This window comes from Notamacropus eugenii, chromosome 1, assembly GCF_028372415.1.
Source record: "Notamacropus eugenii isolate mMacEug1 chromosome 1, mMacEug1.pri_v2, whole genome shotgun sequence".
Lineage (NCBI taxonomy): Eukaryota > Metazoa > Chordata > Mammalia > Diprotodontia > Macropodidae > Notamacropus > Notamacropus eugenii.
In genome coordinates this window covers 482,927,928-482,942,211 of record NC_092872.1, presented here as the reverse complement: position 1 = coordinate 482,942,211, position 14,284 = coordinate 482,927,928, and the positions used below count along the sequence as shown (strand labels likewise).

General features: G+C 42.4%; 1 protein-coding gene across 1 annotated transcript in view; it reads right to left on the bottom strand.

Annotated features, from left to right (window-relative positions):
• AIF1L (allograft inflammatory factor 1 like) overlaps positions 1–14,284 on the bottom strand; it is a 31,357-nt gene that overhangs the window by 14,821 nt on the left and 2,252 nt on the right. The gene's annotated exons all lie outside the window — the stretch shown is intronic.

Here is a 14,284-nt window from a genome sequence, read left to right as displayed (position 1 = left end):
TTTGCTTACAGACTCCCTCCACAAGCCAATGAGCCAAGGAGGGTTTCTGTACTCCAGGGTGGCACCAAAGGGAGAGGTCAGGCTCTACGATGAGAGATACTGGTTGGATGAGTTCCATCACTAATTCATTCATTCAACAAACATGAGATAAGCACCTACTGTGGGCAAGGGATGAGCTCAGTGTTATAGTTAGCTCACAGTAGCTCTCTGAAGTCTAGAGATGGAGACAGATGCAAAATGGGAGACAGGAGTGTCTTTCAACAAAATCTGAATATCTTCAACTGTACCTGGCCAGACACATCATGACTCCTGTGCTTCCACTTCCCAAGATAGCCTGATGGAGTACCAAGAGTATACCTGGGTTCCAATCTGAGCTTCATTTTGTAATCCTCAGCAAGTTGAGGTTTTCAGAGCCATAGTTTGCTCATCTGTAAAATGGGACTATAAATATCTGATCTACCTAACCCTATTCCCTGAGGACTACTATGAGGGTCAAATGACATCACAGGATCATAGACCTAAAGTTGAAAGGAATCTCAGGGCCATCTGGTCCAACCCCCCTCACTTTTACAGATGAGGAAAATGAGACCAAGAGAGGTCATACAAAAAGCTTAGAGGTGAGATATGAACTTCTCCATAGTTCGTTAAGGTCCTCTGATAATTTACAGGAAAAGTGCTGCCACTTTGAACCTTTCAAAAGTAAAGAGGAATGATAGATCTCAGAACTTAGAAAGACTCTTACAAGATCATCTGGTTCAACCCCCTGCCTTCAAGCAAGCAAAGTATGTATGAGTAATTCAACTTTACAGATCAGACATAAATCTACTTAAATAAATACGAGTGTGTTGGGAAAATATGAAGTTATATGTATATATAAGGGATTAATATTCTTTGGGGACTTTTGTTTGTTTTCTTTCTCACATTCCCTCAAACTTCCATTTTTCTCCAGAATTTGGGTGGGGGGGGTTGGAGATTGAGAGAAGTGACTTTGGGTCTACCTGGGGGGATGTAAAGGAAAATTCAATCAATTTTGCTCTAGTGAAACATAGGCAAATCCCTCCCCTACCCCCCCCCCCAAAAAAAGTACAGTCCTATGCAAAAATCACAGAATACAAATCACAAGGTTTTTAAGGAAAATGGGATTATGGGCACAAGGCTCAAAAACTTAGTGACAAAACATGACACTTTTCGTTCCAAAAGCCCTAAAGTTTGCTTGTGGAAGTGGGCATTGCAAAGGTTGTTGCTTGTGAGTTGGTATGAAGTGGTACCGTTTTCTGCTTTCTCAATGTTCCTCTTGGAAAAAATAGCGTATAAGTAAACTTGAAACTGGAGTTATGCTCAAAATGTTCCCTCATATTTCAATTGCATTGGAACAAATTTGTGTTTTTGAAACAAGTATTACAGCAGAACTATATGCTGACTATTTCAGAGTATGAGTAGCAAGGGCAGGAGGAGATGGTGTTGCCAAGTCCTGTCATTGGACACATCTCTTCTAACATACACCCCCTTCTCTCCTCTGACACTGTCAGCACCCTGGTGCAGACCCTCAACATCTTATGCCTGGCCTATTGCAATAGCTTCCTGGCTGATCCATCTGCCACAAGCCTCTCTCCATTCCACCCACTCTCCAATCAGCTGCCAAAGTAATCTTCTAAAATGCAAGTCTATAGAGCACTGGAGTCAGGAAAACCTGAGTTCAAATCCTGCCTCAGACACTTGACACTTATTAGTTGTGTGACCCTGGGCAAGTCACTTAATCCCAATCACTACCCTTCCATAAATAAATAAATAAAGTAGAATGTAGGTCTTACTCCCCCACTAAAATAAGCTCCAGTGACTTCCTATGACCTCTAGGATCAAATATAAAATCCTCAGTTTGACTTTGAGAGTCCTTCACAACCTGACTCCTTTCTACCTTTGCGGTCTTCTTACTGCCCTCCACACATTGTATGATCCAGTGACACTGGTTTTATCACTGTTCTTTCCCATTCACTCTGTGCCTTTTCATGGGCTGTCTCCCATGCTTGGAATGCTCTCTCTCCTTGTCTCTGCCTCCTGGCTTCCTTCAAGGTCCACTTCAGATCCCACCTTTGGCAAGAGGCCTTTCCTGGTCCCCTATCCCCCCAACTATTGGTGCTTTCTATGAGATTACTTCCCACCTTCCCTATATATATGCTGTATGTATAGAGTTGTTTACGTATTCTCTCCCCCATTAGAATATGAACTCCTTGAGGACACGGTCAGTTTTGGACTTTCTCTGTATCCTCAGCATTTATTATAGTGCCTCCCCCCAAATAAGCATTTAATAAATGCTTGTTGACTTGAGTTGGTCCGTGAAGAATATCACATACAGGGGCAGCTAGTTGCTGCAGTGGATAGAGCATTGACCCTGGAGTCAGGAGCACCTGAGTTTGAATCTGGCCTCAGACATTTACTTTGGTCACCTCCAAAAAAAGGAAAGAAAATTTCCTCCATGGCTCCTCTCTCTTCCCAGGACCCCACATTCCTGCATCAACTAAACCAGAAACCAATGAGATTAAATGAAAAGAGCAAGACAATGTAAACAAGGGTGAGGATCTCTGACTCTGTGACATTCAATCAGTTATCTGAGCAGGAATTGAGAGTCCTGCTTCTGCCACTGACTCTATGTGACCCTGAGCCTCAGTAAAATGGGGGCTGCCCTAGAATTCAGGAGTCCTTAGTCTAGGGCTTGTGACCTTTTTCTTAAAAAAAAAAAACAAAAAACAACACAACAAATCTTAAAATTGCATTTTAATATAATTGATTTTCTTTGTAATCTTACACATTTTATTTATGCATTTATATGTTATATGTATATTGTATTTACACACGTGTGTATGGATACATACATATGTGTGTGTTTACATATACACATACACATTAAGAAAGGTCTGTTAGGCTCCACTGAATTGCCCAAGGGGTCTAAGACATGATAATGGCTAAGAACTCGATTAGAGGCTCTCCTTGGGCCCTTCCAAAACCAACAGCCTATGATTATAGCTGCACACCCTTTGTCAAAGGAGGAAGCAAATGTGACCACCATGAATGAGGTACTGGAGTTTGGCAGCTGTAATTCCCTAGCTTAGCCACCCAGGCACTGCTAGCCCTATCCTGAGACAAGGCTCAGCTGACTTGGCTGGCTACCACGTCCCAGTGACTGCCACACCTGGGGCCTGATTTGTATGCGCCCCATCCCTCTCTTCTGTATTCATTTTACTGTAAACTGAATCTAGTCTTCCGTGGCTTCAAAGCCTCTCTTCTCAGAGGCCCCTCTCTTTCAAGGTTTTCTACTTGACTTCCTCTTTTCCAATCTTTTTTCCCCCCAGGGCCTTCCTCTGGGTCTTAGTTACTTCCTATCTAAAATGAAGGAGTTGGAGTAAGTCATCTCTACTCTGCCATCTTTTCACCTCTAACATACTGTACTACTCTAAGATCCCTTCCAGATCTGACATTTGACAGCCTATGGTCCCTTTCAGCTCAAAATTTCTATGAAATCTTGTAACAGCTCCTGATACTATATTGAGCGTGGATGAATTAACTTGTTAATTCATGCATTCATTCAACAAACATTTATTGAGCACTACCTGTATACATGGCATCTTCCTAAGTATTTGGGGAGTGGGGTCAAAATCAAGGTAAGTACAAGGCAGAGTCAATTCTCTCAGAAACAAAACCTACACCCATGAAACAACTAGGAAAAATTTGCAAAGTTGGACATGAATAAATGTAAGAAATAGAAACTGTATTCCCAAGTGCATATTGGAACATGGGCCAAAAGAATTATCAATACTGGGTGGAGATAAACAGGGAAAGCTTCTTGGATTGCATCTGATGTAGATATTTTCATTTTGATCTCTAAACAAATTCCTTTGAGAAGATTCAAGTGTGGTGTAGAAGAAATAATCAGAGACCAGGTGTTAGAACACCTGGCTTCCAGTCTCAACTCTGCTATTCTCATAAGATGGGAGGGACTTGAGAGATCATCCAGTCCAAACACCCCTGTCCCATTTTACAGATGGGGAAACTGAGGTTCAGAGAGGGAAAGTAATTGGCCTATGGTCATAAGATAATTAGCAGAAGGGCTATGATTTGAACCCAGTCCTCCAACTCCAAATCCTACTTCTGCCACTGACTTGCTGTTTGAATTGGGGCCTCAGTTTCCTCATCTGTAAAATGATAGGGTTGAGTCTTTTCTACCATGCACATTCTATGTTCTTCCCACTATACTATGCTATTAGCTCCATGAATTAGTGTATGATCTTAGCCAAGTCCTTTCCCATCTGTAAAATGTAGAGAGTTGAAATAGATGGTCTCTAATGTCCATTCTAGAAACATTCTATTTCTCTAAAATTCTATTTATAAAGAGCTGTGAGTTTTCTGCATTTCTTCTTTCCTGCTGCATCTAGAAGCTATCCTGGTCCCTCTACTCCTTATTTCTCCAGTACCCATAAGGCTTCCCTTGGGGTATGTATTGTAGTAGTATGAGGCCCCAGAAGGGAAGTTAAAAGTAACCTCCTTCTTTTGGTCCCAAAAGCCTAAATGCCTTAGCTAACAGAGGGGCCAGTAATGGAAGAAGCAGCTGAGATCAAACTGCAGGAGAGAGAGGCTGACCCTCTCTCCTCCATGCCTCCTCCAGATGGTCCTCAGAGCTGGCTCACTGCTCACAGCAGCTGCTGCTGACTGAATTCCCCTCCCTCCTTCCCCCCATCCCCACCACAAGAGGAGGGAAAGAACACATCAGAGGCAGAGGCTCTTGGGAAGCTAAATGGTCAGAGCAGGCTTCTCAGCTTCATGTGTCTGACTCTAACCATTTGAACCACCTGCCTCTTGTCCTGTACTGTCCACAGTTTCCTCCTTAAAAGGAGAGTGGAAAGGGAATAAGTACTTATTGAGTACCTCGGGTACTTTACAAATTATATCTCATTTGTTCTTCTCAACATCCCTGTGAGGTTGAGTTTTATCCTCCTTCTGCACTTGAGGAAACTGAGGCAGGCAGAGGTTAAGTGGCTTGCACAGGGTGACACAGTAAGCACTTAAGGTTGAATCTGAACTCAAATCTTCGTGACTCCAGTCCCAAAGCTCCATCCAGTGCACTACCCAGCTTTCTCTGATCTTCCTTGTCTTTGGATAATGACTCAAAGGTATGTACTACAGTAGGAGCAATGACCCTTGGCCCAGTTCTCTGATAAACCCTTTGCTAGTGCACTGGGTTGTAAATTAGGAAAGTGGCTGGTATGGGAAGTTTCAATGGAAACTGAAAATCTTAAAAAAAAAAAAAGCCCTCACAGCTATGGATAGGAGATATATTGTGAATCAAACAAGAGATAGAAGCAATTACAAAAGATAAAAGAAACTGAAAAGATTCTGCACAGACAACATTAATGCTTCTATGATAAGAAAGGAAATGATTGAAGAGGTAAAATATCTTCTCATCAAACTTCTCTGATAAATAAAGTGAAAGAAATGTCTTTATCTTTTGAACCAGAGAATCCATTGCTGGGCTGATATCCCAAGAAAGTTTTCAATACGAAGAAAGTCTCCATATACTCCAAAATATTTTAGAAGAGTTTTTTGTGATAGTTAAGACTTAGAAACAAAAGTTGATGCCCATGGATCGGGCAATAGCTAAACAAATCATGGTACCTGAATGTGACGTGTAGAATGAATAGAGAAGCATGGAATTTAAATGAATTGCTGCAAAGTGAAGTAAGCTGGGTCAAGAAAATAATATGCACTATAACTACAACAATCTAAATAGAAAGGACAACAAGAAACAAAAATCTGAAGTAAATATAACAAAAAGGTCCCTTCAAGACTTGAATGAAGAGATTAGAAGGCACTCCCAACCTACTCCTTCCTGGAGGTAGGAGGATGACAATGGACATGATTTCAGATGTTTTCAATGTATCGGTCAGTTGTGCTGATTGCTTTCCTCTCTAAAAAATTCCATTTGTTCTGGGAAGGGGTTGTAGAGGGATATTTGGATAATTGTGATGATGTAAGGAACAGGAGATAGCAATAAAAACTTTTTTTTAAAAAAAGCCTAAGGATTCCTGTCTCTCTGTCTGTCTCTCTCTCTCCATCCACCCCCATGTAGGCAGCTCAACACTGCTCTAACTATCATCAAGACCAAATTCCCTCCACTTTATCACCTTACCTATATATGCAAAATACACACATTCACACATACCCACGTGCCTTTTCCACTTCAAGTTACCTTATTGCAAAGGGTTCTTAACCTGTTTTGTGTCATTTGCCCCTTTGGCAGAATGATGAAACTTATGAACCCTTTCTTAGGATGATGTTTTAAAATGCATAAAACACAATGGATTACAAAAGAAACCAATTATATTTAAAAGTAGTTGTTTAAAAATTGGAATTGTCAGTTGACCCCATGTTAAGACCCCCTGACTTATTTTCTCCTTGAAGACCACCCCTGGAGTTCATTTTAAGCTAAGTTCACCAGAATAAAAATGGTTTCTTGTGTTCGGGTGAGGGCATCACACAGTGTGACTTGCCCTGGTCTTGAACTCTTTCTAAAGAGAATCAGCATAGCATGGCAGAAAGAACTTTGAACCTGAAATCAGATGCCCCAGCTGGGCTCACAGTACGGGTTCTGTCATAGATCTTGCTATGTGACCTTGGACAAGTGACAACCTTAAGTGGAATCAGTTTTCTTATCTGTAAACTGAAGATGTTGAAGAAAAAACTTGTACTCTGCAATTTAGGTTCAGGTCTGCTAGAAACAATTTAATTTATCATCTAACTTCTAAGCTATTTCTAACTTAAGAGAGATGTCCAAACTGGCGTAGTCTCTCGTGCCCCTGGATGAGACTTTCTGCTCCAAGAAGATTTCCAGTAACACTTAGAGGAACCTTAAACAAGGAAAAGATATCTTAAAATGGGAGTCTGGGTTAACATTTCAGAAGGGACCATCCAAATCACTACCCTCTATCTGCCTCCAGGACTAGTTGGCCTCACTCCAGAAGTTAAACAAAAGGGACCTCCTACCTCCAACAGATAACTTAATCCCTTCCCAGTGTAGAAGGCCAGCCTACCAATCATTTCAGGTGGGCAGGTAAGGCGATTTCCCTCAGATGGGTCAATAACCAGATCACTTCAAGGTTAGGGAAGGTGTAGTTAAATTTGATTATCATCTTTACTCCATTTTCCTAACGAAAACCATGTGTGCTTTTGTCCTCACCTATCATCCTCTTTTCCAAGGCGTTTTCCCCAAAAGTCTGGAAAGGCCTTTAAAGAGATATATTATTTCTAAAGAAACTAAAAAGGTTTTTTTTAAATATGCTTCTATAGGGCTAATAATCCTTACCCTTCTTTTCTCATGGAAGTGTTGTGAGGATTGAATGTTATAATTGTAGTGAAAGTGCTTTGAAAACTGCTAAGGTATTATTAGTAGTTTTTCCTCCCTTTCTTCTCTTCCTTTCTTTCTCAGTCTCAACCTTCCCTAAAGAGAATGACTTCCACATTTAAGAGAAAAACGTATCAGCAAATGATAGTGAAGCCTCTCAGAAAGGAGGTGACAGACTACAGGCACAGTGACACATATTTACAGACATGGTCAATAGGTTGATTTGTTTCACTTGAGTATTACAAAAGAGAGTGTGTTAGTAGGGGTGGGGGTGGGGAGTCGTTGGGAAAGGACTGTGATGCTAAAACATTTTTTTAAAAATATAGACATGAATATTGGGCATAGTGGAGGCAAAATGACTCAGCAGAAAATCCACTAGACTGAGTATTCTCATCCTTGGGGAACTGAGTTCAAATCTTGCCTCAGTAACTTAGTTGACTAACCTTGAGCAAGTCACTAAACCTGTCAGGCAGTAAAATGGGAAAGATAACCCCTATTTTGCCAGGCAGTGAGGTGCAGCATTGGATAAAGCACTGGACTTGGAACCAGAAAGACTAATCTTCATGAATTCAACTCTTGCCTCAGACACTTACTAGCTACGTGACCCTGAGCAAGTCACTTAATTCTCTTTGTCTCAGTTTGTAAAATCTGCAAAATGAGCTATGGAAGGAAATAGCAAGCCATTCCAGTATTTTCACAAAAAAAAATCCCAAAATAGGGTCAGAAAGAGTCAGACATGACTGAAAAAACTCAATAACAACTACCTTACAGGGTCCTTGTGAAGATTAAATGAGCTAGCTTATATAAAGTGCTCTGCAAGTCTTAATGGGCTATAGAAATGCTAATTGTGTGTATATGTGTATATGTATATAACATCATATATGTACATGTAAACACATGTATACATTATATACACATATTGTATATATATGTATATAAATCGTACACACGTATGTATAAAATCATTATTATTGTCTGGTGGAAAAAATATAGAAGGTACTTAGCTACATCCCTGAGACCCCTGGGAAATTATTCACCACTTGTACTCTGGGTGGTGCAGTGGGTAGAGCACCAGTGCAGGAGTCAGGACCTGAGTTCAAATCTCACCTCAGACACTTGACACTCACTAGCTGTGAGTGTCACAATTGCCTCATCCTGGGTCATCTCCAGTCATCCTGATGAATATCTGGTCACCAGATTCAAATGGCTCTGGAGGAGAAGTGAGGCTGGTGACCTGCACAGCCCTCCCTCACTCAAAACAAAATCAAGTGCAAGTCACGTCATCATTTCTCTGATGGCATGGTCTTCTTGAGCAACAAAGGACAAACACACAAATCTGTCCAAGGCTCCAGCCCAACTTTACCTTCTCCCAAAGTCCTGGTTTTCCAAATCAGGGCAGTTTCCCTGGCTAGCCACCATCTCCATGGTTTCTTCCCTGCTCTAGCAGCCATGATAGTTAGGAGTGAGTCAACTACGGGCTGCAAGGACCAGGTAAAGGAGAACCCCCACTCTGATGCATCCTATAGAGGCTGCATCTTTAAATGCCTCCATTGAGGATCCACCTCCAAAATGAAAAGGAAGAAACCCAGAGGATTTTTGCCTCCATTGACAAAACAAAAAGTTGGTATAGGAATACAGGACAGTTATAATTTTGTTCTCTAGAGTTTTCTATAAGGACTAGTGTGTGACCATCCTCAAAAGTTGTCAGGGGGAATTTTAGGAGCAATGGAGACTTCCAGCCAGTATGAGAAATGTGGGAAAGCACAGAACGTAGGAAGATAGCTCTGGAAGGGCCCACAGTGATCATGCAGCCCAAGCCTCTCATTTTACTGACGAGGAACCTGAGATTATAAATCGCTGTGGTATAGTAAAAAGAATATAGGGCCTAGAAACAGGAGAGATTTGGATTTGACCCCCAGCTCTGGCCTTTACTACTGATATGCCCAAGGAAAAGGAAATGGGCCTCAGTTTATAGGATTGTGGAATGGAATCAGACACAGCCTATACCAAGCAATGAATGTAATCTAAACGCTAGCTGATATAGTGGAGAAAGTACTGGACCTGGAGCCAGGAAGACTCATTTTCCTGAGTTTAAATCCAGTCTCAGACACTTACTATGTGTGTCCCTGGGCAAATCACTTAACCTAGTTTGCCTCAGTTTTCTTATCTGTAAAAAGAGCTAGAGAAAGAAATGGCAAACTACTCCAGTATTTTTGCCAAGAAAACCCCCAAATAGTGTCACAAAGAGTCAGATGCAACTGAAAACAACCAAGCAACAACATAAATGCTATCTATTTTAATAATTATTAGTAGTATTATTTTAAAGAAGTATACTTGAACTCTGCAGAATTTCCAGAAAAGTTAACCATTTGTAGAACTATCACAGAAGGCATTCAAAGTCCGGCAAGAATTGAACTTGATGGCTTTTGAGATCTCTTCCTAGAGTTCTAAAATTTAGTGATTCAATATGACATTATTTGATATGGAATGTACTATGAGAACTGGTACTAGGATATGGGGATCCTAGTACCTTTGCTCCTCATTAGGTTTTAGCTATAATCCTCTGATCTTATCCTAATGAAGTTGAACATTTGTGAATCTAGCAAGCAATATATTATTGGGCATCAGAGCTCACTTAGCTAGAAACATGTTTATTGACTGATTCTATGACCTATTTATTATCTGACTCTGCTAGCCTCGCTTGCCTGTTCCTTCCTGACTTAGCTGACTTTTCTGAACTTTACATCTTACCTGCCTGCACCTTCCATACCCTGCCTGGTCTTGTTCTCTCCCTTGGAGGGATCTATATGGCAGAATAGTGTGGAAGGCAGTTACATTCTGGACCTCATCCAGAGGGGTTCAATGTCTCAAAGGACCAAGAGGATTTGAGTATAAACCTTGAAACCAAGTTCAGCCTTATAGAAAGCTTCCAATGTCTTTACTAGTGTAGCACAGAAGCTTCTACAAGGTCAGGGCTCTATATTACTTGTGATCTGGGTAGTGCCTGCTGAATTGTAGGAGCTGTGTAAAGGTGATCACCAAGACCAATGATCTCACATTCGCCTTGGAAGCTCTCTTTCCTTGAGAGGACTTAACCCTCTTGCTAATGATCAGAAGGAGAGAAAAACAACCAATTATGCAAACGAGTCAAACCCCAAAGAAATTCCATCTTCACCTCCCCATGACTCTGGTCCCAAAGTGGCCAAGGCCAGCTGAACCTTTGGTGGTGACACTGTATCTGGGGCTCACGTGGCAGCTTATCAGCCATCTCCCTTATAATATATTAAGGAAGAGCAAGAGAGAAGGGTGTTTTTGTAATGCCAACTGGGCACATTCACTCAGGCACATATATGGGTGGCACACAACCTTCCCAGGTATAGATATAAACCCTTTTCTTTCCTCCCTTGTGAATTTATACCCACCCACCCTCTGCACACATTCAAATGGGTTGTGCTTAGCTTTTTATTGTTTGTGCGGGTACGCATATGTGCATGTGTGCGTGTGTGTGTGTGTACCTAGGTCTTCAATTGTTACTTTCATTCTAAAGTGACCCTTCAGAAATAAGGTGGATGTAAAATTTTAAATGTCCTTTAAGCCATTTGGGAAGGCTAGGAGTATGGGGCAGGCTTTGGGCCACAGATCCTTATCCTCATAAGCAAGAGAGCACTGTGTAAGAGCAAGGCTGCAACAGGCTGGTGAACTGGAGGACAGGGCAGACTATGTCTCTACAAAAGTCAGTCAAATGGCACCCTGAAGGTTTCAACTCTCCTTGAGTTCATAAGACTATCACAAAATCCTAGATTTAGAGCCATCAGAGACATGAGAGATCCAATCTCCCTCCTCTTCCCCACCCCTCCTTAGTTTGCAAATGAGGAAGTGACTCGTCAGGGGACACAGTCAGTAATGAACAGAACTGTGATTAGAACCCAGATCATCTGACACTGATCCAATTATCCTTTCCACTCTACGGCAATCTTCCCAGACTAGGCAGAGGCAGCTTGGGCATTCTAAAGCTCTGCCCACACAGTCCTGGGCCTCCTGGCCCCTGTGGGAAGTCTGAGCAATTTCTCTCTTTCCCATATAAGGCTGGACCTGGCTGGCCTGGGGTCGCCCCTTTCCTGTCGTCTGGGCCGTGGAGAATGTCAGCTATGTGGGGGGAGTGGGGAGCAGTGCTCAGGCCCTAATCTCCGTAGTCCTTTAGACAAAATACACAGTGAGAAAACAAAAACATAAGGCTAGGGCTGGACTGTCCCCAGCCCAGACATCACAAGGGAGGGTTCCTAGCTTGCTCAAGAGAGAAGAGAAAGGAGCTATAGAGTAGAACCATATCAAGTGGCCCTTCCTCTGATGCCATCCCCCAAATTAGGGGCCAGATTCTTCAATCCCAAAGTCCCCATGGGGAATGTTTCTATTTTTCTCTATCAGTTTTGTGATCTGGAGCCCTGAGTCACTGAAACCCCACAGAACCTGTTGCTGGGATCAAAGGAGTCTGGGGATGGAAGGGTACTTTGGATAATCTCCTCGACCCCAATACCAAGCTTACCCGTCATGGTACAGAACAAATCAGTGTCTCCAAGCCCAACATGTTTGGTACCAAACAGAGGCTGCACATGAGGATCTGAACTGAAGGTGCTTCCTCTCACAATGACCTCTATTCTTCTCCAGAGCAGGCAAGGGTGGCTGGGTGCCACTTTCAGCAAGCAGGCCAGTGGCTCAGTGTACACACACATATCTCCCTCCCACAGTGGCATCACCAATGTGATGGGGGACTCTGTTCTTAAGGAGGGAAGGAGATGAGTTTACACAGTCCCAGAATCTCAGAGTTGGGAGGCCCTTCAGAAGTGACTGAGGCAAACTTGACCTTGAATGAAAATCCTTTCCACAGCATCCTTGAGGTGTCATTCATTTGGGTGACTCCCCCAGAGCCATAACTAGTAATATTGGGGCCAGAAGTGCACAAACTTTTCAACTGGTGCAACACAAGGGTAGCTGGAGGACAGGTCTAGGAGGAACAGTCCTAGTATTTGGGAGTAGGGAAGCAGGCCAATCAGTAGCTTCATTTTTTAGTTAATTTGTTTTTGCTCCCTATTTATTAAATTCTGTGCCACTGAAAGATTTGCTTCCACTGTAGGGCTCTTGGTACCCCATAGATTTGGTACCCTAAATACTCATCAGTGGGAGAATAAGTGAAACACTATAGTGCATGAATATAACAGAATATTATTGTGCAGGAAGAAACAGCAAATTCAATGAATTCAAAGTAACATGGGAAGATGTGTATAGACTGATATAGAATATCTAGACATACAATATATCCTGATATAGAATAAGCAGACCCAAAAAGATGATATGGACAACGAACCCAACAATATAAATGAAAAGCCGATAACAACTCTAGAAAACTGATAATGAACCATAGCTCCCAATTCCTAAGCAGAGAGGTAGAAGACTGCTGAGACAGAATTGTATACATAATATTATATACATTGTTAGCTGCAATATTATATACACGGTCCCCACGTCAGATCTTTTGTTTATTATTTTTCTTTGTTACCAGGGAAGGTTCAATCTGAAGTTGGGGGAGGGGTAGGGTATTTCTAACCCCCAAGAAATGATTATAATGGGAAGGCCATCAGTAAACACTTAAAAAATAAACTTTGGTACCCTGAAACAAAGCCCTAATTGCTTCACATTTGATTTTTGTCTTTGGTACCCCACACTGTCCATTCCTTGATGGCCCACCATATCTCTATAACTATCCACTAATGTGCCAAAGGAGATTTTAAGCTATGGGCAAAGCTTTTATACAAGCATTTCTTAGATTCTGGTCTTCTAAATGTTGCCACTGCTCATTGTGTTTCTAAGTACTTTGCAAAATACAAAGTTTTTTGGGGGAACTCACCCCACCATTCCTGAGCCTGCCATGCAGCTCACAACTGACCCTTGACTATCAACTCACCTAGTAAATTCTACAAGGTACACAGAGACCTCCTAGCCTACATTCCTAACACAGAGGCTTCTATGGTGTAAGAAAGCTGCTGTTGCTTGTAGGTAAGTTGGGGCTCAGGTGATGAGGGCTTGGCCCCTAGAATTACAAAACCAGATAGCTCCAGGTTAGGTTGAGATCAAGCCCCACCCCAGGGTCAGGGAGAAAGAGACAAACTTGCAACGAGACTAGCTCCAGAGGCCCAACCAATGGTCTCACTAACAGATTTCCTCATCTTGACCCCACTCAAGGTAGAGTCTACGTGGATCACTAAAATCCAAAGCTCCTCCCTTTCCCCAAACCAGGCTCAGTCCCTCCCAAAGCTAGTCCTCTATTTCCTGTTTGACCTTGGGCTAATTACTTAATCTCAGTTTCCTCATCTCTAAGATTCCAGGGGGAAGGAACTAGATGATCTCGAACTCTCTTCTACCCCAAAATTCATTGCTTCTAAAACTCCCACCCCATTCCATCCCATTCTACCCCACCCCAGATCCCAGAAGGGTGTGGCTGGCTGAGGAAATAGCCAGTTAAGCCTGCCTCCCTCCATTGTTTCTCCAGCCTGACTGCGTTCCCCAGTTCTGACTTCAGCAGCCAAATGCTCAGGGTCCTGCTGGCTTTGGGTGGACTCGTCCAGCATGTAACTCAAGCCTGGACTGGAGTGGCCCCACTGGGACCTGGAAGAGGTTAAAACACCAGGATCTTGTCCAGTGGCCTCATAAAGAGCCAAGAATGAGTATGAGTCTGGCAGTATCTTCCTGATGACTTGCCAGGCAGCTCCACAGCAGGGCTGACCTGAGAATGAACAGAAGCATCTTCCAGAAAGGCCGTGGGCATCCTTTCTAACTCTCTTTTCCAAGGAAGAAGAGCTATGAGGGGCAGAGAGTGTAGGGTGAGTCAACTCATTTGGG